Source organism: Porites lutea, chromosome 2, assembly GCF_958299795.1.
Source record: "Porites lutea chromosome 2, jaPorLute2.1, whole genome shotgun sequence".
Classification (NCBI taxonomy): Eukaryota; Metazoa; Cnidaria; class Anthozoa; order Scleractinia; family Poritidae; genus Porites; species Porites lutea.
This window is the reverse complement of record NC_133202.1, coordinates 33116455-33140426: the sequence shown is the minus strand read 5'-3', so window position 1 is coordinate 33140426 and position 23972 is coordinate 33116455. Positions and strand designations below refer to the sequence as shown.

At 39.2% G+C, this 23972-nt stretch overlaps 1 long non-coding RNA gene across 1 annotated transcript; it reads left to right on the top strand.

Annotated features, from left to right (window-relative positions):
• The first annotated feature begins 1470 nt into the window (after nucleotides 1-1470).
• LOC140926881 (uncharacterized) lies at nucleotides 1471-14754 on the top strand. The gene is made up of 2 exons (XR_012164496.1): nucleotides 1471-1543; nucleotides 14320-14754. It is a non-coding gene; the product is annotated as an uncharacterized lncRNA (long non-coding RNA).
• Nucleotides 14755-23972: the final 9218 nt, after the last annotated feature.

Sequence of the window (23972 nt, the reverse complement as noted above, 5' to 3'; positions counted from 1 at the left end):
TTCAACTTTGCCATTCTCAATAAGTATGCCCTACTGGTAGTCCTTGTATGTTAGTTCCTCTTCTAACCTTTTTTTCTCCTTAGCCTCTCTTGTTCTAATATCCTTCCTGATGTTGATATCATTTAGATGGCCTAGGTATTCAATGACATGCTTTTCCTCGACACTATAGGTTGCACAGAAAGCAGCGATGGTATTTGGATTGCCCGCAGAGATGGCGTTTTGTTCGTACAAGTCCTTCAGACATTTGCTCGGTTGATAATCGTCTGGAGCACGACCTGTTGTCGGCGTTTCGTACACATCCATAAAGTGCCCGGGATTTTGCTTGTCTGGCACAGGCTGAGGGATTCTTTCTGTTACTGGTCCCACCCATCTGTTGTTGGTACACCAGGAACAGAGTGTGGAGCTTGCATCGCTTTGCTTATTGCAGGCATCCCGACAAAATTCAAAAAAGAGCTCTCCTCGGACGTAGTGGTCCTCAATAAAACTCTCTATTTTACTAAGATATGCCGCACCGGGTATTTCGGCCTTACTGTTTTCTGAAGCATTTCGGTACGTATTTAACTCAGAAAAAACAAACAAACACGCTTTTTACAATGTTTCAGTTATCAGAAGTTTATATAGTTCACAATTTAGAATTCGCCTGTCATGTTTAAAGATGAATATTAGCTAAGTCATGAGCACGTTATAAAAGGAAAAATATAAAAGCGTTAAAACAAAGCTTTCTCGATATAAATTGAAATGCACACATTCGCCAGTATGACAGACTTCCGTTTTTTAAATAAAGTTGTGTTAGAACAAATTGAGATTGCAAATGCTATCATCTCCCAGCAGAATGGGCACATTTATGTTGTATGCTTTCAAACTGGCATTGTTCAAGCAGATTTGAGTAGTCCCCCCTCTGAATCCTTCCAAAATTTTCAGTGATCCCCCCCTTTTGGGCTCTCAGTTACGACTGATCCCCCCCTCTGTTCTCCTAAAAATAAAGTGATCCCCCCCCAAATCCTCCGACCCCCCCCAGGTGATAAATAATGACCGGTCCCTTAGTAGCCCAGAAACCACTAAGAATTGTTAGTTCGGCACCTTATCACGTGATTCGTGAAATGACTCCAAAAGGTAACGTGATTCGTGAATGTACGGAAATTTAACCCGTGATAGGTGATCCAGACCCCCTCTTCCAGACCCTGTGTGGTATGATCTGACGAGGTCTTTGCCTTCGGTTTCCAACGGCTACTATGACGTGCAAAAATCAAGAACAAAGAAACAAACTGAAACAAAGTGCGTTTAAATTAATTTTTGATTTCTCTAGTTTATCTTCGTTTTCATGTTCATGAATGAATTTAAACAAACATCCATGAATTGTGACAAGAACTGGTCATATTGGTTGATTGGAGTGCACTCTACGTGACGATGCACGAATTTGTAACTCTTTAACACGGGATCACATCCCGTGCTTTATAAAAATCCTCACCTACTAAAAATCTATTTGTTATTCTTGCCACCAACTCGATCGATCACTGCTAAGAAGGTTCTTCCAGCATTTCAGGTTAGTAATATTACCTATTAGCAGTCGAGTTTAAGGGGGCAGTAAGGCATTATTTTTCTCTGATTTCCACCCAGTTTGTCTTAAATGCTAGCCAAGATTTCATTCAATCTAAAAATGACTCAGTTAAGTTGGAGTCCTTAATTCAAGAATTTTTTGAGAAGTTTTGGATGATTTTTCGAATGCTTTTAATGTATAAAAATTAGTGGGGGGCGGGGGGGGGGGGGGGAATGTTGAAAATTTGGATTTGGGGGTTGTTCAAAATTAAAATATGAAGTGAATATAGTGCAGAAATACCAGATAGTCCACCACCACAACAAGGTGATTCTGATCCCATTAGCGGACTAACTGGTTTATGTGTATACCTTTTCTACCCAAATTTATTTCCTTCCTAAATCAACTTTGTCCCCCCCCCACCCCCCCCAAAAAACAATCGTGTTGTCTATTTAATCAGACTATTTAATCGATAGTCCACCACCATAGCAAGGTGATTCTGATCCCATTAGCGGACTAACTGGTTTATGTGTATACCTTTTCTACCCAAATTTATTTCCTTCCTAAATCAACTTTGTCCACCCCCCCTCCTAAAAATATATTTTCAACTCGCTTCATCAAATTAAACTTGCCGAGTCATATTTCAAACCACTGCGTGAAAATGAAAATATTCGGAGATGTTCGAGTTTAGAATACGTGATCATGACTCCCTAGAATCCTGAGGTATTCAAGGCGCACACCTCACGTGAAGTATGCTGAAATATTCAGCTCGAAAACACCCGAATATCCTTTGTTGAGTGTCATTCGTAGATTTCCCAAAACGCATACTTCAACAAATTTCATCGGCCAGTTATTGATGGTAACAATTTGTCCGTTATGATGAAAAAGATTGAAAACTTGAAAGATTGAAAACCGTTTTTAATATTACTTGATGTGGGTGGTTTCAAGAGTCTTGAAACGGTCCTTTATTTATTTCTGGGGAGAAATCATCTTCCTAGGGTTTTTAAAAGTTTCTTGAGTGTTCATATTAAATTGCAAGAAGTTTAACATGGCACACAGAGATCGGCAAATATGTTAAATATTTGCATTTAAAATTATTTTAGATGCAGTGACATAAATTGATTTGAAGTAGTCCATGTTATAATTATATAACATCCATACAAAAAAAATGAAAACAAACGGAACACTCTGTCAACTCCCCGACCTACGTGGCGGCGCAACTCACCAATTTCGCAAAGCTGGAGCGCGAAATGCCCCTGGGTCAGCTGCATGGGAGGACTCGCACCGGCCCCAAAGCCTTGAACGCTGCCGCGCATTTGATGAGAACCTTTTTAATATCTTTGACTGACTTACTAGAAGAAGGTTGAAACTGTCTGTATATATATGACAAATTGGTATTCTCAACCATTGTGGTACTCCGAAAACGGAATTGCGCATGCCCAGATTGCTTTCTTTTACATAATTTTTTTGATAACGCAGCGTCACATGTGATTATCTAAAATTTCGTTACCTGTACTTGACGCTTTCGAGAGCTCATCAGCGTCGATTCTTTCGTTTCGTTTGGGATTCTTAGATAAGTCAAATTTATTGAAAAATATGTACCGGACTGCCCGGCAGTCGACCTGAAAAAAGTTCTAAGTGTCACAAAGCATGGTTTCGTTTTCTGAGCCCAGCGCAAGGCAAAGCTATACTTGAGATCTATTACACATTTCAGAAGCGCTTGACTTTTCTTAATCGACATATGATAGTTAAGATTAGCTTGTTTTTTCGATTTGTGAAATTTACTGAGAATATATAGGACCGCCGGTCATTCAGCGTTTTGAAAACATCGACTGGTTACCGGCCATATAGCCACAGCGTTCAAAATATGATCGAGTCATTTCATATCCATTCATCCATGTCATTTCCACTATTAGTATTGCATCCGATCAATCGCAAAGGTCAGGATTCGATTCGCGGTCAAGCCTTAATTTTTCAGGTACCTTTTACTAGGATTCTCAAGGATCTCTCTAAAGATATTTAAATATCCTAGAAGATCCTCAAGAGATTTTCACCAAGGTATGACAGAATGCGTTTCCGTCATGTTTCCGCGTGGGAAACGAACGATGTTTCCGCCACATTTCTTTTATCACATTTCCCTTCTTTCTTGTTTCCGTTACGTATTTTTTCCTTTTCTTTTGATTGCGAGATCAATATTTCAGAAATTTTGCCTTTGCGAACAATCAAGGTGAATAAAGGTAAATTTACTTTTGAGATAGCGCCATTACTCGGTTCTCTATTACTCGCGCGCGTTACATTACAGACTGTGAGGTGTGCGAGGTTGCCATTACTTTCGATTGTAAGTGATAAAAATCGCAGAGAATACTAACAGCTGCCGATATTTGCAAGATTGATCTCAATGAGTGCTTGCGTAAAAATAGAATGATCCACCCCTTTTTGTAGAGTGAGAAAATAAAAGAGAATGGGGCCTAGAAAAGAGCGGAATGCTTGTCAGCGGACTTTTCTTCTGCTCATGCTCATTGCCGTCGTTCTTTTTGGCGTCCATTTTGAAAGTGATCACAACGGCTTCAAATTGGTTTCAAACTTGCCAGCTTCTTTAGGCTCTAGGAGCGTGGAGTCTGTTTATTTGTGCTTCCCGATAGCACCACAAAACATCTAAGGGTTGTTATGTATATTTAACGACCTATCGAGGTTCAGTAATCGATCACTCCCTTGTAAGGCGACTCTTTTCTTACAAGGTTGAGCAGAATGTGAGACAAAAACCTCGTGATGCGCAAGTTTTATTTGAAAGTTGGAGTGTTTGATTGTGCTAAGGCTATCCAAGACGGAAGATGTTGATGGAGAATACACAGAATACAGATAGTAAGACGAGGTAAGCTGCTCTGGTACTGATCAATAACTAGTACTTAGCAAGTTTAAGGAGCTGTGTCACGAAATTTATCAAAATTTCAGCAGCGGGAACCACCACCACCTCAGTGAAACAAAAAAAACATATCTGCTCAAAACATGAACAGGACGTTTAAGTAACAAAGCAAAGAGCAAGAGTGAGTACAAATATAGATTGTTGTTTTTGTTAAAATGAGGAACAGATGGACATGATGGACTTTTAATAAAGAAAATTGAAAAGGATGGTAATTGTTCCTTTTGAAATTTGTTAGCCTAACAGTTTTCCAAATTTCATTTTTGTGGTCTGTAGAGTTTGATGCTTGGGAGACATATTTGTTGACACAAAGCTGTGACTGACAAGTAAGTTTGTGGCAAATACAGACATGTACGTGTAATTGACATTATTAAAAGAATGATCCAGACAATACTAAATATTGTGACACAGCCTCTTTAAGTCTTCATTTCAGTTGCCTGCGCCGCAGACGCTCTAAGCCTTCTGTATAGAGCATTCGTGAATTAGTACACATTATTGTGTTCGAATCCCACAGAGTCGCAAGGACATATGTCAGCATTTTTGATTGGCTACTTTCTTATGCAGCTTGTGATTAGTCTGATTTTAATTAAGTGTTGACAGGCCCAACACGACTAATAGCTCATGACAAGAGAGACTGAGCTCGTGATAGTGTGAAACGTGACCTTAGAGTGAGCTTGAACAAGAGAGGTTTTTCTTGCTCTCTTTTTGCATAGTTTATGCAGTGCATGGAGTATCATACACTTTGACTGAGCAAAGATTTTTTTGGTCGCTTCGAGTCTCACATTTAGAGGTTATGAAGCTGGTCTGTTCTATGCAAATTGAGTAATTTTGTTTCTGCAGATGTTTTCTGACAGGATATGATCACATGCAGTTTACCATAAAATGATTTTGGTTTACCTGTGTTTTAAGCCTTATGCTTTTTTATTGCGGCTAAATAACCTTAGTTTCTTTGGTTTTCTCCTAAATGCCTGGGCCTGAATAGCTACATGTGTGTAATTTTTTTTTTTTTTTTTGGCGGTGAATATCATGACAGGGCTCAAATGCGACTGGATTTTTGGTTGTGTGTCTAAAAATTGATGTGTAATCGCACCTGTGCACCATAAAACCCAAAGCACAGTGCGACTGACTTGCTTCCGACTATACTTATGAACTCGAACCAGATAAGACGGTGTATGTTTAATTGGTCTTTTCTCCCAGTGGATTCCACGAAATCGAATATTATTTTTCGTTTCAATGTTTTACTTCATCCCAGACTCTTCTGTTTTGTAATAAACACCTGTGACACATGCAAATATATGCTACGAACAAAACACGTGCTTTTTGTGCAATGGACGATCATGTCGAACGAACAGTTTTAAGGTCAATCAAAACAAAAACAGTGCGGATTAAGAGCCTTTTATTCCAGGTAAGAAAGTTTTTAAGTCATAACCCAGGTACATGTAAGTCATTGCGCATTTAACAAATTCATTAAAGATTAACTTTCATTCTCGTTCAACACACTCGTTGTTGTCAGTTTTGAATTTTTTTTTTCTTTAGTCACATGTGTACTGTCGAAAAGAGAAATTAGTATTAAAAATCACGACGGTATTGCTGCGTAGCAAATCGGCTGTGTTTTACCAATCAGAGGACTGAAAGTAACAAACTGTGAAAGTGACAAACTGAAGATGACAAATAAACGTGACACTGTTACGCTTTTTACTTTTTCTTTTGAAATAGATGCTCCCAACATTATAAACTGTGCTCCTAAAATTTTCAGCTGTGCGCCTAAAATTTCGGCAGTGCACCTAAAAATTTACATCTGATAGCACAAGTGCTCCCAAACTCAAATTTAAACTTTGAGCCCTGCGTGATTTCCTGATTTGTTTTGATGCTAGAACTGTCGGCTAGATTGCAGAATACACGGCAGTACATCTGCAGCGATTAGAAGAAGCTGGAAAACCAGTCAGCAAATTTACAAGCAAATTCTGGCCTAGAAGGAATTCTCTCAAAGCATTTTTGTTCTTCAGAAGAAGGCTTTAAAGTTCGAACTGCTCTTTCATTGTTTACAGTAAACGATCCTTGCCAACTCCCTTCTGTGAATTTTGACAAGTCACTGCGCCCAGCCATCATGCACACGTACGAATTAGGCCAATCATGAGGCACATAAGAAACTCGCCATTCAGAAACGCTCACAAATATCCTTGCGACTCTGCTAAATATTGGAACGTGTTTTCGTGCACTAATTCACTAACACACTATGCAAATGGTTTAGATGACTACGTGGGCCAGATGCAATGCAGGCTACATTTTAGTGGACAGCAGAAAGTTCTCTCAAAGCAAGCAGGATCATGGAACTTAATTTCAGTCACAAGTTACAGTGCTGTATGCTTAGTCAATCAAGTCAAGTTCTGCAAAATGTAAATCTTGAAATACATGTACTACTTCCATGCTAAAAACAAAAAAAATTTCCAGTTGCCTAATATTAGTATTTATTATATTATACCACTACATGCGAAATTTCTACAATTTGATTGGCTTAGAGCAGTGGTATTTCAGCTTAATTTGAAATAGCTACATGTGAAAATTACAAACCTTTTGCGGGTAGTGGTATAAACAAATAATAGCATGATTTGTACGTGATATTTGGCATAAATACCACTCGTGATATTTCAAAATAAATTGTCTCAAATTTCACTCGCCTAACGGCTCGTGAAATTACGTATAACAATTTCGAAATATCACTCGTGGTATTTATGCCAAATATCACTACAAATCATGCTATTACCTATACAAATTATGGCTGGTACTTTGAGTGGGCAAGATGAAGCATACCTTGCATTCTAATTGGCTAACCAAGCAGGCAAGATGGGACTAAAATGGGACTCCCTGTAGCTCTGGGCGAGTGCTTTGTCTTATCTATTTTTAATTTTGCTCTAGCCATGAATTTGGATTCCGTTGACTCCTCTATCAGATTAGAAGCGAAATACAATCAAAGATTAATGGAACAGGAATGCTGCAAGCTACTAGGTCTCCAGCCGAGAAGGCAGACTAAAAGTCCTAGTTCTTGTCAGCTGGATACCCTTTTTTTTTGGTTACTAGGAGTGTGAGACTTGTTATGTTTGTCGAGGTTGTTTTTATTTTTAATGACAGCTCTGTATTATGTACAATGTAGCTTGATACCTCATCAGTAATACTATTATTAGTGTTGCAGTTGTAATTTTAGTGGAGTATGGTTTTGTACAAACAAAAAATCCCACTTTGTTCGCTTTAGGCAGATGTGCATCTTTTTCATAACAACTTGTCATTGAACAGACAATACAAGCTGAGGAAAGGTATGATTGTTTTTTTTTTCCTGTGCTGTGATTATCCAAGAATAGTTGAACTGTCAAAATAATGTAGCTTAAGGTGACTTCCTACAGTTTTCAGAAGGTAATCATTCCTAAATCCGTAAGTTTCTGCTATGGTGCTTTTTACTGCCTACAAAAAAAATTGTTAAATTTTCAAAGAGAGTTATACAGATAGTAACTCTTATCCTTGATTATTGTTTTACTAGCAGCCTCATTCAATAACTGTTAATTAGTTTGATGTTTCTAGTGCTCTCTCACCACACAACATGTCTGTGCGACACCATTTGGAAGAGCAGATACACTGTAGCTAACAAAGATAAGGGTTATCCCATTAAGACAGTCAAGTATAAGTCTTATTATGAAAAATAATATGGTACCTGTGTTGACTGGCATGTGGTTAAGAGTACAATAATTTGCAATTGTTACTGGATTTTACTTTGTATAAATTGGTCAAAGAGGGACTTGCCTAGACTGAAGGCCTAGGTGGATAACACCCTCGAAGATTTGTTTTATTATTCATTCTAAATACTTCCAACTTAAAAGATCCTTTATACAGCTGTACCTTGATCAATGACAAGCTCCCAGCTCCTATTGAAATGATGAATATATAAATTTCAGATACTGGAAAAGTGGAATGAAGGATATTAATTGCAATCAAGATCATCACAGTAGGTCTTTGCATTTATTCCTTTATTCTGTAGTTCCAATATATGAAACTTGTATGTTCATCATTTCATCTTTACCTTTCCTGGGTATATTACAAACCAATTTTAATGACCTGACTCGCAACTTTAACTGCGATGTTCTTCCCTACATTTATAATATTATTCTAAAAGATATTCTTCAAATAGCATTTGCCATCCATTGAATGGTATTTTTACTATTGTTGCTATGTTTTTAGAAAGTAGTTAGGTTTTTTCTACTGTGAATGAAATCTTTTCAATTTGTGATTTTCTTCAGCTCAACCAAAAACAGCTGAGCTACCATGCCTTCATTCCCTTGTTCTGAACAGTTATCCGTAAAAGTGACTCATTTTTCATACATCTTCCAAATTTGGTCAACAGTTGTTGGTTGTGAAGGATTAGTGTGGGGATTTTCCAATTTGAAATGGAGAAATATTTTGAATGAATAATAATATTTTATTTGGCATTAACCTTTCATGCAACTCAACGCAATTAACTAGTGCAAAGTTATGCACAATAGTGTTGTTGCCATTCTGTGTTACTTAAGGTTATCGGATACCTTCAGCATGGGTCCCCAGCTTACTCACATACAAGTGTGGTAGGGCTTCCCAGTTAAACTGCAAATACCTTAAACCATACATGTATATCAATAATTTAAAGCTTTATTGAACTGGCTGTCTTTATAAACCAACAGTTTTAAAAGAGTTCACTGTCGATTTTCTTCTGTTTTTTTTTTTTTCTCTTAAGTTGCATGATTGTACAAATATAGATACTGTTTCAGCTAAAAGTCAAAGGGAAATTGTTCAATGGACCTAAAATTTTGAGGAATGTTTCTTTAATTAGTAAGCAACAAACATGTGTTGGGGGAATTTTGTGTTTCTTAAAACTTTGTTGTAGAAAGGAATTTTTGTATAATTATCCAAATTTTTTTAGCCCTATTTACAAATTTTTCTGTAACTTTTCACCACAATCGAAATGGGAAAACCCCGACAAGTTTTAACCGCTTTGACTTCCAAAAGAATAGAACCAATTAAATTAATGAAAAACAAAAATCACTTTGAATTTTAGCTTTGGAAAAGTGATTTGGGTTCACATTAAAAGAATCATAAAAAATTGACAGCGCAAGTATTTTTAAAAAGATCTTGGTCTAGATAGCAGTTCACTAAGCTTTTTTTTTGAAATAGGGTTTTAGGTGTCTACAGTTTAACTAGAATACACTAGATCACTTGCACGTAAGACGTCCCTGAAGGTACAATGTATCTGGTAACCTTAAGTTCTTTGCAGTTACTCAGAAACCTTAAAAAGCTATGCATACCTGTACATGCATTCAGCTGAGTGAAACTATGGATGAAGCTGGTCTGATTTGATATTATAATACTTAAAATGACACTCTTTTCTCTTTTATTTGCAGGTGCCATTGTTAGGTACTACAAAACAAAAAGAAATTTTTACCTACAGTCACTTCCTGAAAACCAACAAAAAACAAAACAAGACAACAAAGTATGTTCGAGAAGGAAAAGGGTATGTTGACTTGAACTTCTTTTATTTCGTAAGCCACTGTATGTGTAAAAAGCATCAACCAATAATAAATCTGTACGGTGCCAAATTACAGTTAACAGCAGTTTTGACTTTGAAACGACCAAGTAGATCATCACCCATAAGCCCCTATTACATCTCTTTTAGACAAAAGAATATTTAACTGCAGGCTTAACTGTAATAGCAGCTGTAAGTTTTAGTTGCAGCAAAATATTTTACCCACAAGTAAATGATTAATAAAATAAATTTATTGTGGACATTTTTTTCTGCAATTATAGGAATTAAGACCTTTGCATAAAAACGAGTCCTAGTACAGGGCATATATGTAGCCTGATTTTAATGTGAATTTTAAAATCTCCTTCAGCCTTTGAGTGCACGAGTTAAAGTGGAGGTCCCCTAGGGCCAATAAATTAATGAGCAGACTCCAAGGAAGAATCGATCAATCAAGAGAAGAGGAAGTGCGACCACATGTGCTAAGAGTCAAGGGACCTCTCTCAGAAGGTGGAAGAGCATGCAGAAGAGGTTAATCTGAACACAACTCAGAGCTGGAGGAGAAAGAGGAGGTGTAGACAGAACTTCCTGTGGCATCACCACCCAGGAGGAGAAAAAGATACCATCATTTTGGAAGTGATGACTCTGAAACTGATTAACTCTTTCATCCTAACAGGCTTCTTAGGGCTATTTTTTAATCAGTTTATTCTGTAACATACTGAGAATAGTATTGCTTGATAAATTTTCTTCCTCTTTATTTCTTTCGATGTTAGGATTTCATCCTAACTTTATAAATAGAAACAATGAATTATTTCTACTGCAGCAGTATTGCTCACATATGAATAGCAATATTATTACTATATAAACAAACTTTTGAAGTTTTTCATTCCAACATTAAAAAAATCCTAAGTAAGTGCATGTATTTATAAACTAAAGCTGATTTGCCAAGCAAGGATTACTATTCAGCACTGGAGCTTTCTTGGATGGTTTTTAAGAAGTTTTGTCCCTTTTAAGGTTGATGAAAGAGACATCGTCATCTCTTTTTGAAATTATCCAGGAGGAAACTTTTAATCAATGGCAAAGGAAAAACCAGGACAATTTTAAATAGCATTTTTTACAATTAGTTAATACTGTATAAATAACTAAATTGTTAATTTTCATTAAATAAAGTTTTGTTGGCTGATAGTTACAATGTCTTCCTTCATTGAACTGCACGAGACAAAAAGTAGTCCACGGAGACGTTCTTAGGGCTTCGTCATGCGTTCCTTCCCCAAGGAGCGCGAGGCGAAGTCCCAAGAACGTCTGCTATAGAGGCTAGACAAAAAGGACACTCCTGTGCTCCGCGTAGATAGATCTAAGTATAGACCCGATGGAAAGGTGAATCCTTTAAGACCAAAACATCTGAACGTCTCAAAAGCGTAATCATCCAATAATATATAAAACAAGTTCATGTTCAAGAATATGCAAACTGAATTTCAGGAACGATATACGCATTTCTAGCCATATTCTTGAATGCGAAGGGTGTTCGTAGTTGTTCGAGTTTGAATACTGCAGAATACCAACGTTATGCAACGTCATGGGTTCGCAAACGCGGCGAACACTTGAGATTTGCGTTAGTATTCGGGCGTGTTCGCGTCTGGTAAACCGTTCGTCACTGTCGTGTTCGCGTCGCATGCGGACTCGAAAATTTGTGGTCATACTGAGATGTTCCAATGACAAATGATCATTATTGTTCGAAGCTGGTCAATATTGATCTTTTTAGAAAAGGATTCGGGAGTATGCCGTTTAGAATGCTTCATAGTATTCTAGGGTATTCTATTTGAATTCGGAAAAACAGTCCGGATTCTAAGTAGAATATTCTAGGTGTACGTCGCGTCATGCGTGCTTGAATACCTCAGGATATTATCGTACACTCCAGGTGTGCCTATCCGTATTCGGGCAAATTCGGTCACGAATATGTGCCTTTTTGCGCAGTGAACTCGACCTTGAAAATTTTCAACACGACTTCTGAATTTTCGTTCACGCTTCAGTGATCGTTGATCAAGACCATCTGTCGGGGGGTGGGTCGTGGCTGGCTCTTTAGACAATCATGCTTTGCGCCTTTTGTACAAACATGGCCACGGCGTTCGCACTTGCTGTTGTACAAGAAACTTTGGAGCGTTTAGATTCCTATCTGGACGTTGATCATAGCGGAATTTTGCTTCGATTGGAGTATTTAAATCGTATTATTATAAATTGTGGGGATTTACCCGATTCTATCGTGGCTGGCATAGGATCCGCCATTACATGTTTATCGAGCGCACAAAGATAGGTGGAAGGTGTTGACAGGCCAAACACGACTCATAAGCTCGTGATAGTGTGATACGTGACCTTATAGTTTTGCTCTAACGAGGATATATCCCAGCGATTTTGCTCTTTTATATGAAATGATGGGAGGCTCGTTGTATATTTCTCTCATTAGTGGTTGATCTTAATGACATCTCTCGCATGAAAGACAAAATAGAGAGCTCCGGACAATCAGTCATTAAACTGAAAAGACACATGGAAAACGGCACTTGTCCGCCAGACCTGCGTTACGACGCAAAGACGAACATTTTTCTACTAGACGAGACTTTAAGTCCGACATTAGAGCCATCCGAAAGGAAGGCTGAGCAGTTAAGTTTCACAACCTTCGCATCGACCGCAACCAGGCACAATTGCGAAAAGCGAAATCTTGTAATAAGAATACATCAGTTTAAGCAGGCAAAAGTCAATCTGTGTCATGTAACATCCTAAAACAACCAAAAAAAAACTTCTGTTGGCGGACGAGAGTAAAACCCTGATTGTCATGATGAGTTTTAAACTTGCTGAGCTTTGTTTTCATCTTCTCCCCAACATCTTGAAAATACAAAAAATCGCATAGGACTGAGATGTCTCTTTTGAAGGCAGTAAAGGCATGATCAGTATTAATGTAAAATCTAAAACTGATCTTGTGATTAAAGTATTATTGACTTATTGCCTTAATCTCGCTTCTGCCTCTGGACCTTGGATTTATTTGGTAACGAATGAGTGACACGAGATATATTTGCTTGTGCATATAGTCCCCATGCAACGGATATAGTACACTCGTGATGGTCATAACTCCGCCCATTTGGTAGCCTCCTCCGAAGGCGTTTTAAGGGGAGATCGTAAAAACACCTGCGGGGGGAGGGGGGGGGGGGGCGGCTACCCATTTGGGTAACTGTCAATAAACTGGCGGGTTACATGTAAATTGAGGTTATTTTTAACCCAAGGAGTTGGACTTCGAGATTGCCAATTGATATTACAAGAAATACTGTACCAAACTGTAATTACAGATAGACGTATTGCCGTATTTCCTAAACGAACAAAGGTTTGTAAAACGTACAGATTGCAATTCTCTTTATGGACCTAGCATAAAGGAGGTTTACAATATACAGTTGTGAATAATAAATACTTGCATTCTGGCACTGTATATTTAACCACCAAACTCAAGTTTCTTTAATTTTCTGGTAGTCAAAAACTGAGTATGATATTTCCGCCATAGAAATTAAGAACCTACTCAGTCTAAATTGCCAATAACTACCCCCAAATAAACGAACCTTTTTTGCCAGACCTGCTGTTGTTGCAGTGACTCTGCCAATATTAGCAAAGTTAAGTATAAATAAATAAATGCTTAATCTTATTGATGGATTGATTGATTGATGGACTTTTTCTAGACTGCAAAACAGTCAAAATTTTTGCGAATTCAAGAACGCGCGAGCAGTCAAATCCGAAACGAGGGTGAAAACTGAGAGCGAGACTGGGGAGAGACGGGTGTGTGAGGCTCGCGCGCCTCGCGCGTATGCGAGTCAAGCTAAACCGATTTTGAGAAAAAAACTGACTGTTTTGCAGTCTAGACTTTTTCTTACCTATGAGTCACACCTGTTTTGCTCATTTACGTTTACGCTTAGCTCATGCGTTAGAGCAAGCCCTCCCGGGGCTTTCTGGCTGTACTGTAGCCCCGGGAACCCAAGGAGGTCTCGCTCGCAGGCAGTCGCAGGCTACTCATGACTCATGCGTGTGCTTTGAGACTAAGGGCCTGTTTACATGGAGTGGGGGACCCCGGTCTAGTGGGGTTGGTTTCTTTTGTTTTTACGCTCTGGGGGGCACGAAACAAAAGAAACCTACCCCACCTGACCGGGGTCCCCCACTCCATGTAAACAGGGTCTAGAAAGCACGTGAAGTTATCCTTAAGGTCATCCTATTCTTGTATCTTTTACTTGAAGTCTATTTTACAGATATCAGTGCAGCGTATATTGATGAATTTTTCCCAAACTTTCTGCTCAACAGCTAGAACGATGAAGCTTCTGTTCTCTATATCTCTAGTGTCGGTTTGTCTGTTCCTGGTGACGGCTCGCTTTGTCCACTTCATTCATCGTCAGGAAATCGTAGAAGATCTGAATGCGAGAGATGATCCTGGGGTCACTGGCTTATTTGATATGCCCTCTAGATCCTCAAGCAAGATACACATCGCTTCATGTCGCCATTTCGGGATGCTTTGCACACACGATTACCAATGCTGTAGCCATCACTGTGGTTTTCCTTCTTGTCTGTGGTAGCTTAAAACCAAATGTGAAGATTGATTCTTTGCGGAAACCATAGACGGAAGCATAAATGGCATTTAATAGCATTCATAAACAAGAAAAAGCTATTGCTTGAAATATTTAAATGGAACCAGTGATTCTACTAACAGTGACATTTAATAATAAAATTTTGGAAGGATAATGCACTTGTGGGCAAATAGCGAGTTTGTAGTTATTAAATACGTCAAGTGTTTTAGTTGAGGTTTTTTTAAACTGAACTGAATAGTCGTTCGATAAGGTATTAAAAAGTACGGCTCAACGCAGTTTTAGTTTTCCTCGTGCGACCACAGCCAATTATAATGTCGAACTGGAAACAACCTCGTCCCCAGGGCTTTTCCCTAAAAAAATGGGTGGGGCGGGAAAAGGCCCTGGCATCGGCTGGTCACGTGTCTCCTCGTACACCCTAAAATCCAACCTCGTCCCCAGGTTTTGAGGGAAAAGCCCTGGGGACGAAGTCGAACTGGAAAGAGAAAACCACGGCTCTTTGTTTTCCATGTGACGACCCATGGACCAACCTCGTTCCCAGGTTCTCTTTCCTACCCCTCTCTCTCTCGGGACCAACCTCGTTCCCAGGTTCTCTTTCCTACCCCTCTCTCTCTCGCACCGTAGGGACGGGTAGGAAAGAACCCTGGAAACGAGGTTACCCGTGGACGAGCTGCCTACTAACACTGCTCATGTGACTAGGTCCTTTTTCTTGGATCACCCACTTAAAACCCCTAATGCCGGGGATTTCCTGGGAATTTGGGGTGGGGCTGTGTGTTGACTGCGTTTCAGGCCTCTTAGGATGCCAAGAACCCGGAATAAGCTTGATGGGTAGTGTTGTTTTCGGGTTCTTGGTATCCTAAGAGGCCTGAAATGCAGTCAACACACAAATAAATATAACAAAATATTAAAAGGAAAAATTTAATGTACGTTTCGCTCAATTATGGAGAAATAGGATAATTTTCATACAACGTCTCATAACTGTTGTCGTATGAATAATTATTAACTAAGTAGGATAATGTTGTTCAGGGCTCTCATAGTGAGCTTGGGCTACCTCTGCTTAGATTAGAATTCCAACAAAAAGATTTCTTATAATCCATTTCGAATTGGCATATTACTCTTTCTTTCTTATTTATTTGGAATTGAAACGACACAGGCCCGTTTTAAACGTCGTGCTAATGCCGTGCCGCACTCAGTTGATCGAATTAAATTCGACTTTAGCACGGCAGTAGCTCGACTTGGTTTCAGACGTCGTACTACCGCCGTGCCGAACTCAATTCTATAATTATAAATACATTAGAATACATTTAAAAGTTGGCTAAACCGTTTCTTTGTTTTTGTGTATTGTTTTCGTCAACAGTCGTTCTATTCGACTGAATTAAATTCGACGTCTGAAACCAAGTCGTGCTGCAGTCGAGCTACAGTCGAGCCAGCTTAGCACGGCAGTAGCACGAGGTTTGAAACGGGCGAAACACGTTCATGCACTCCCGATCATACCCTAAGTCAGACCAAAATAGGCAAAATCTATACCCGTTTTCAGACCAGAACGGCGCAAAAACCATCCCTTTTGGGGCGGCACATACCTGGAAGGCAAGTACAGTTGACTCCCGATAATTCGAACCTTCAAGGGAAATAGAAAAAAGTTCGAGTTTTCGGGAATTCGAGTTATCGAGAGTAAAATTATTTAGAAAACGATCTGAAGGGAAATGTAAATTGCTTCGAGTTAGCGGGAGGTTCGAGGGTTCGAGTTACCGGGATTCTACTGTATAAGGGAGTGCCACACGGGTTTACAGTTAATTTTTATTCCTGCTAGGAAGGTTATTCGAGCATTCCACTATAGTAAAGAACCAGTTTCTGTTATGTTACTGTAAGCGAATGTCCGCCCTCGACCATTCTCTACATTTTAACTAAACCATGTATATTTTTTCGATTGTTTGTAACGGGGACAAATAGATAAGAAAAGTGGCATCAATTTCGTAACTGCATATCTCGTTTTGTGTCCGCAGAACGTTTGGTCTCCTTCGCAGCTGCCAGGGCTGGAATCACGCAAGCTTCCCGCCCCTTGCTTTGCGTGACTCCGGCCAGAGCAGTTGCCGAAGGAGACGACAAAACGTTACTAAGAGTGCGACTCGTTAAAACTCTAATGGTTGTTATGACGCGTGTTTGGCGTTTGGGGTTAATGACATGGTGAATTTCAAGTTTTCAATTAAAGGAAGCGTTATTTCCGAGTACTTCGAGTACTTGTCCCAGGCTATTGTCGTCCAGTTTTTCATACTCGCTATTCTAAAAACTTCTCACTTTCGTAAAACTTTTTACGAAATTGAGAATTTTTCTGATTCCTCTCTCCATCACATTTTTGAATCCGAAAATTTAAGGGTTTTTTTCTCTACATGACGTCACGAAAATTCAAACTACAAAACTATCGATCTTACTGAGATTCTACTTTCATGGTGTATTAGAGCAGCTAAAAACTAATTTTCAAACAAATTTTCGCTTCAAAAGGGTTCTTAGTTTTGTAATAGAGTACGCTTGAATTTCTAAGCTTTTGCGTGACGCAGCATTTACATGAAGGCCGAAAGAGCTGTCATTAAGGTTTAAAAAGTGACGTTTTTCTATGAATTTTGCTATCTAAACAGTTCAAGTGTTAGAAAAAGTATTACTTTAATGTTTATGAGTTCCTCTAGGAGTAAATTCACGCTTTTGTAGCAAAACTCGGTAACAGATGTTTCTGTTGGTTTCCGTCCGCCATGTTGGAGCTCATCCGGATGAGCTCCAGCCGTGGCGTCTCCATACAAAGCTCCATAAATTTGGGTAAAACATTTCCTCGGACATCTCGTATACCAGTTATTCCTTCGACCCAAATCTTGGCGAGGGTCTTTGTATATTTACCTCCTTTCATGTCCCAGATTCTGGACTTTATCTGTCGAATGGTTTTGATTTTTATTTTGATCTATTTTGGATGGCGTGACACTGAAAACCAGCAATAGCTTAATCTGGCTTAACCTGGGCTAAGCGTCCCCTCTCAAACAAGCCCTCTCCTTCTAATAAGCCCCTTCTTTTCAGGTGAAGAATTTTAATAAGCCCTCTCTACTCTCTCCTAATTATTTTTCACTAATAAATGATCTCGACTGTATTAATCAATCACGACTGTAGAACTTCGTCTGGACTGATCCGGGAGGGTTCATTTACCAACTGGAAGTTTAGATTTGATTCTGATCCTCGTCTGCATGACCTCCAACTTCTTGTACTTGAGCTTTTCCACTCTGTCTTCTAGTTCTTTATGGAGAGCTGATACCATCGTCGTTTCTAAATTACATAAGCTCCTCCTTCTCAAATAAGCCCCCCCCCTAACCCCCCTCAAATGGGCTTGAAATAAATAAACCCTTACCCCCGGGTCTTAATATAGGATTTACGGTGATAAACTTCAGACAATCGTAGGGAATTTATTACCCGAGGTTGCGTAGCACCGAGAGTCGTAATCTGCAAGGGGATCATGGTCCCAGGCGTTCCTAGCGACCGTGAAAACTGGGGATAAGAATCGTGACGACTTTCATTGTATGCAAATGAGACTCGTGATGAGCGTGCGCTTTATTTTCGGCGATGATTGAAATGAGACTCGTGATGAGCGTGCGCTTTATTTTCGGCGATGATTGAAGTGATGCACCCGGTTGATCACGTTTTGGCTTTTTGGGAATGATGTAATTTCCCGAATCGAGGCCCTTGATTTTCTAGCCTGCGTACCATAGCGGTTTTGGCATGGATAATAGAAAGACTGGATAGGAAACTGGCTGACGCGATCGGTTCCAACATAGTGGAAAAATGTGACGTCACATTATCGACATCCATTCAACCGTTTTGCGTATCTTATTTTTCCTCGCATATTTCACTATCTCAGTCCTTCGACTATACATATTGGCCATGTCTTGAAGTAAAGGGTGAAGAGGACTTGCTCTTGGAGAAGACAGCTAGAGAGCACAAAACCGGTTGAGGCAAAAGACAGAGTAAATAATTGTGAAACTTGTGAGAGCGAAGAATGACTCCAGCGCCCGATAATTTTATACACTAAACGGGAAGCCTGACTACATAAAAACTATCCGAACACTTACATGTATACAGCTACAAAACACCTATAAAAAGGCACAGCCTTATTTTCCACAAACCACAAGAAAGGCGGAAATCCTTTTGATTATTTTTATCACGGTTTTGACGATTTCTCTTCTGCTTTTGTCGACAAGCTCAGCGAGTGTCAAAGTTAACATACCGTGACAAAATGATTTTATTAGCGGTAAAACTGTCGAGGCTTGATGTTTCAAGTACCCAGCTCAAACGATGGTTTACGTTTCCATTCAGATTTATTTACTGACAACCAGTGACAAGAAGCCGTATTTGAGAAATTTATAAAAAGCGGGGTTAAAAGCTCGCGGCAAAAAAAAAAATTTTGCTTGCGGACCCCCGTGGAAACGCCGTTTCTAACTTTTTCAACTCAATTTTTATAGTAAGGCAAGTTGCTTTGTTATTTTCAGGTATAAATGTACAATGAACCAAGGTACTTTCCCGTCAGGTCTTTGAAAAAAGCGAACTGTAACGCTTTTTAAGTAAAACGGTTAATTCTTAACTACTAGAATGCAACTGGGAAGCAAACTTTCCTGGTTAATAATAGAACCTTCACTTCTTTTTCATGAGGAAACACTTGTTTTTCCTATAAGGCTTAATAAAAATTAGAAATATATTATCTTTGAAATACTGACCTTTTTTCAGTTGTTGTATTGTAGTGTTAATGATATGGATAAATACTGTAAATCACCTCTGAAGTAAACATTAACACTGTTCCCAAAGAAAAATAGAAGCTGGTTATAAAAAAAAAAAAAAACAGTAACATCCTGGGTTTTTGTTTAGTCTGAGGTAAGTGGATAAGGGCTGGAAAAAATACGACTGTCTGGTCACATTATCACGTTGTTTAAAACAAAATTCATGCTTGGTAAGGTTTATCATCTACAGGTACACTGTTGGTTTGTATCTCTAAACAACCGAATACAATAATATTGCTAGTCAAGTCCATCTTTGGTTTCAAAAACAATGATTCAGATATAGACCGCTTCAGAGAAGAACACTAACCAAATCTAAAACACATGACTCTGTAGCTAATACATGAAGTGACCCTCAAACACAGCTAATTTGTCTCAGTCGGAAAGAAGAAATAAATGCACTTCAGAAGTGATGAATAAAGCTTGAAGCAAGTTCTGATCGTAAATAAATTAGATGCCACCTTCTGGCTCTCATTCATGAGAAAAGCAACTTTGCTTCTGTTTAATACAGAAAGATTCATTGATTTGTGCCCTCTCAGAAGAGTACTTGACCACAATTTTACTGTCTTCATTGACTAAACGTGTTCAGCAAATCCTACAAGAAAGACAAACAAAAGGAAAACTAAAACACTGTTTTAAAAAAGTAACAACAACACTTAGGACCCTAAAAGGAGGCCAAAAAATGTCAGTAGGTGCTTTCGCATTCATGCTACAATTATTAGTGTATGTAAGAGAAAAGTACAAAAATTATTCGAGTCTCTTCAGTGCCTTTGAATACAAGCTGCAAGGGGCGATTGTATTCACAGGATATGTAATTTAGTAGTTTTATTTTAACATTCAGTTGAAAGATGAGCGAAATGAACATACTGCTTTACAAACAATTACCAGGGTTAATCTAGGATATTTATACTTCAGTGAAACAGTTCTCAACACAAACTAGTCTGCCTATTGGAACTTTACACACCGTGTGCGTACACTGAGGGGGGCGTAAGGGGGGTACGAATAACGCAATACCGCACATGGTAGCGCGAGAATACCCCGGGGGGGGGGGGGTACTGCCATTTATGGGCTCAAGAGACTATAAAGGGGACAGAGAGGGCATCCCCCATATACACCCTATTCCATAGGTAATTCGTCTCGAGTTATTTTAGAATCGGGATAAAGTTACCTCGCGCGAGACGTGGATGTTTCGTGGAGGTTTCGCATGAGCAAACGCCGTGCAAAACATGTCGGGCGAGAGGCAATGAAAGCGTAAAAAGATCGAGAGCATTCCTGAATATTGAAGCGAAATGAGTCGGCGCTCACCTGGGAAAAAGGAATCGTTGGACTCTTTGACAACCCGTGAAATCAGTTTAACTCGAAGTTGTCGTAACCTCGGTGCTTTAATAAAATGAGAAATTTCGCCGCTCTATTGAAACCGGTCGTTTCTACAATTTAGGGAGTTTAAGATCCAACGACGCGGACGACAACTAGAACGTCAAAAAAACAATAGGTTTAATTAGCAAAACAACAACTTCGCACGTGCAACACACTTTTTTGTTCATTTCTTTCCCGTTTTTGCACGACTACAACGTGAAAATGCCTAATTTCGCGTTTTATGGAGGACGTAAATAAGCAACGACGAAATTTTATTTCTCTTTCTGAGCTTGAATATGGTCCCTTGAAATTCAGCTTTAGGAGGGTTCGCCTACAATTGACAAAGTAAGTGGGTAGGAATAATCGCTATAAAGACTGAAAAAATAAACATCAAACCAGAAATTGCTCTCTTCAAACTGTAAATTATAAATGATCCTGAGAGAATATTCAGTGTGTTAAGGATTTCCCTGCTCTACTGTTATCTCTATACAAGAGAGGAACGGCGATTCTTTTTTAATTTCCGTTTCGCTGACACAGCTTTCGCAGAAATCTCGCTGTAGTCGTTTTCGTCGACAAAAGGAATAGCAAAATCGCTCTCCGCGTCTTCCCCCATTTTGTTCTGCGTCATTTCGTGAAGGACGCGTGGCTCTCAGCGTGGGTCATCCACGCGGAACACATTCGCGCTATGTGATTGGCTGTTGTCTAATCCCCCTTGAGATCTGTGGTGTTAAAAATAACTCGAGACGAATTACCTATGGAATAGGGTGTATATGGGGGATGCCCTCTCTGTCCCCTTTATAGTCCCTTTATAGTCTGTTGATGGGCTGTATAGGTATGTGCCGCTGTGAAGGGTATGGTTTTCAAACAGTTTACTCTAGGATAGGGTATATAAATCAGAGCGTTTGGCTCTAGAATAGGGTATCATTTTTCAGGAAACTGATCAGTTGGTTGAAGATTATCTAGACTAGGGAAACAGTTAGTCTAGCATAGGGGGGACTTGGGGAGTTTACTCTAGTATAGGGTAGCAAAATTTAGCTGAACTAGCTCTGGTATAGGTTAAGGGTTCCAGGGTCCCAGCGGCACATCCCCACCCAGAAATTCCTAAAGTGCCCCCCCGGAGAGAATACCGCAATACAGCATCAAAATTTAGCCAAATACCGAAACCGCAATTACAAATGAGAAAAAGTTGACGTTGTCAATACTACAAATCCCCCTTTCAATAATAATACTTTTATGTCAGTGTTTCCAAATCAAGGTGCGTCGAAGTCAAGCGTGCGATAAACATAAGGTCATCGCACTCGTTTAATTTTGTTCATAACATGATACGATTACATAAATGATACAACGGGGATACTTGGGTTGATTTTTGCCGGGTATGTGCCGCTGGCCTCTCAGAGCCCTTACCCCATTATAGTCTATTCTGTGGCCAATCATAGACCCTATCTTAGTCACTTTTGGACAAATATTTAATTTTCGCGATTCCAGCTTAGTCGCTTTCTATTTTGATGAATTGACTTTTTTTTTAAGATTGAATGAAGAATACTTAACTTTTCATCTACAGTACAAACATTCTGGTACGTTTTGCTAACCGTAAATATGAAGAACTGTCTTACCCTCAAAAATCAGAAAATGCGCGACCCCATTCTAGTAACTCTCTTGAAAATGCGACCGCATTATAGTCACTCCACTCGTGAAAATGCCGCCCCATCCAGCGGCACATCCCCATTAGCCTCTTATAAGGAAGTAACCCCTCCCCGCCACCCCCCCCCCCCCCCCTTGGGCTGCCATGCTACGTAGGCTAAGCATGCACAACGAGAAGGACGAGTAGTAATCTTTAGACCACACCATCTTCATAGATTATCTTTCGACAACACGAAATTTATAACGACCTCACTGACCTCACTATTTGCTGGAATATCTGACTGGTCACTTAGTTAACCCTCTGGATCGCCCGCCATTGTTTCGCGACTGGCACGAAAGTGGCTGTAAGATTGGCATGGGATCGACCATTACAAAAGTTATGGGGTGTGTGTGTGTGTGTGTGTGGGGGGGGGGGGGGGGAGAGGCGGGCGAAGCACAAAAAAATATTCGCGCAAGGGAAAATTAAATGAAAAAAAAAAATTCATGCACGCCAATTAATCCTAAAAAATATTCATGCTGTGGCCTAAAAAAAATTCATACAAGGAATTTGATAACGAAAAAAAATTCTTGCGGCTCGAAAATTCCCCTAACCCCCCCCCCCCCCCATAACTTTTCTAATGGTCCGTCCCTAAAGGAGGTTAACCAAGCTGACTATTCCCACAAGGTCCATGAGGTCATAAATAATGCGACATGTTTACGTATCATTGGATAAAAAAGTTAATGTCGTTAATCATATCAAGTATTAACTGAAATTACAAACCATACGATTTGTCTGCACTGTTTGCGCAATATACGATCTCCGACTGTGCAGCTCATCATCATCATCATCAATCTTTATTTATACACGAAATCGTATCATTTTACATGGTCTTCCTAGGAATCGTGTTTAAGACTAGACTAAAATACTCTAAGGAACTATTGACTATAATGTTAAAAATACAAAAACTTACATTATTAATAATAAGAGTTACAATGAGTCATGGTGTATTAGAATAATCTTTCCCATGAATCGAAGTTTTAAAAACATTTAAACTAGGCAGTTTTCTAATCTCTGAGGGAATCTTGTTCCACAGAACAGATCCTCTGTGGTGTAGGCTCCCTTTTGCAGACTCAGTTCTGTGTCTTGGGACAATAATTTAACTCAGAATTTCTAAGATTGTGTGAATGTACATTTGAGGTGTTGGTAAAGATCCGCCTCAGATACGACGGGGAAAGATTATTATGGATTTTATACATTGTCACAGCCAACTGTTTAAGTCTTACATATTCTAGCCTTTCCCAGCTAAGCTCATCCAACAAACCACTTGAGTTAACGTCATTCTGAAGCTTTTGAAGTTTGTCTGCTAGTCCCTTATTGATATTACCCCATACAGCACCACAGCAATTAAAATATGGCATTACCAGTGCATTGTACATATTCACTCTAGTATCAAATGGTATAAAATGACTTACACGCTTTAAGATAGCAATACCAGCGGATATTTTCTTTGAAATGGTATGAATGTGTGGGCGCCAGTTCAAAGATTCATCAATTTGAACTCTAAAGGATTTATGTTTAATTACTCTTTTTAAGGGT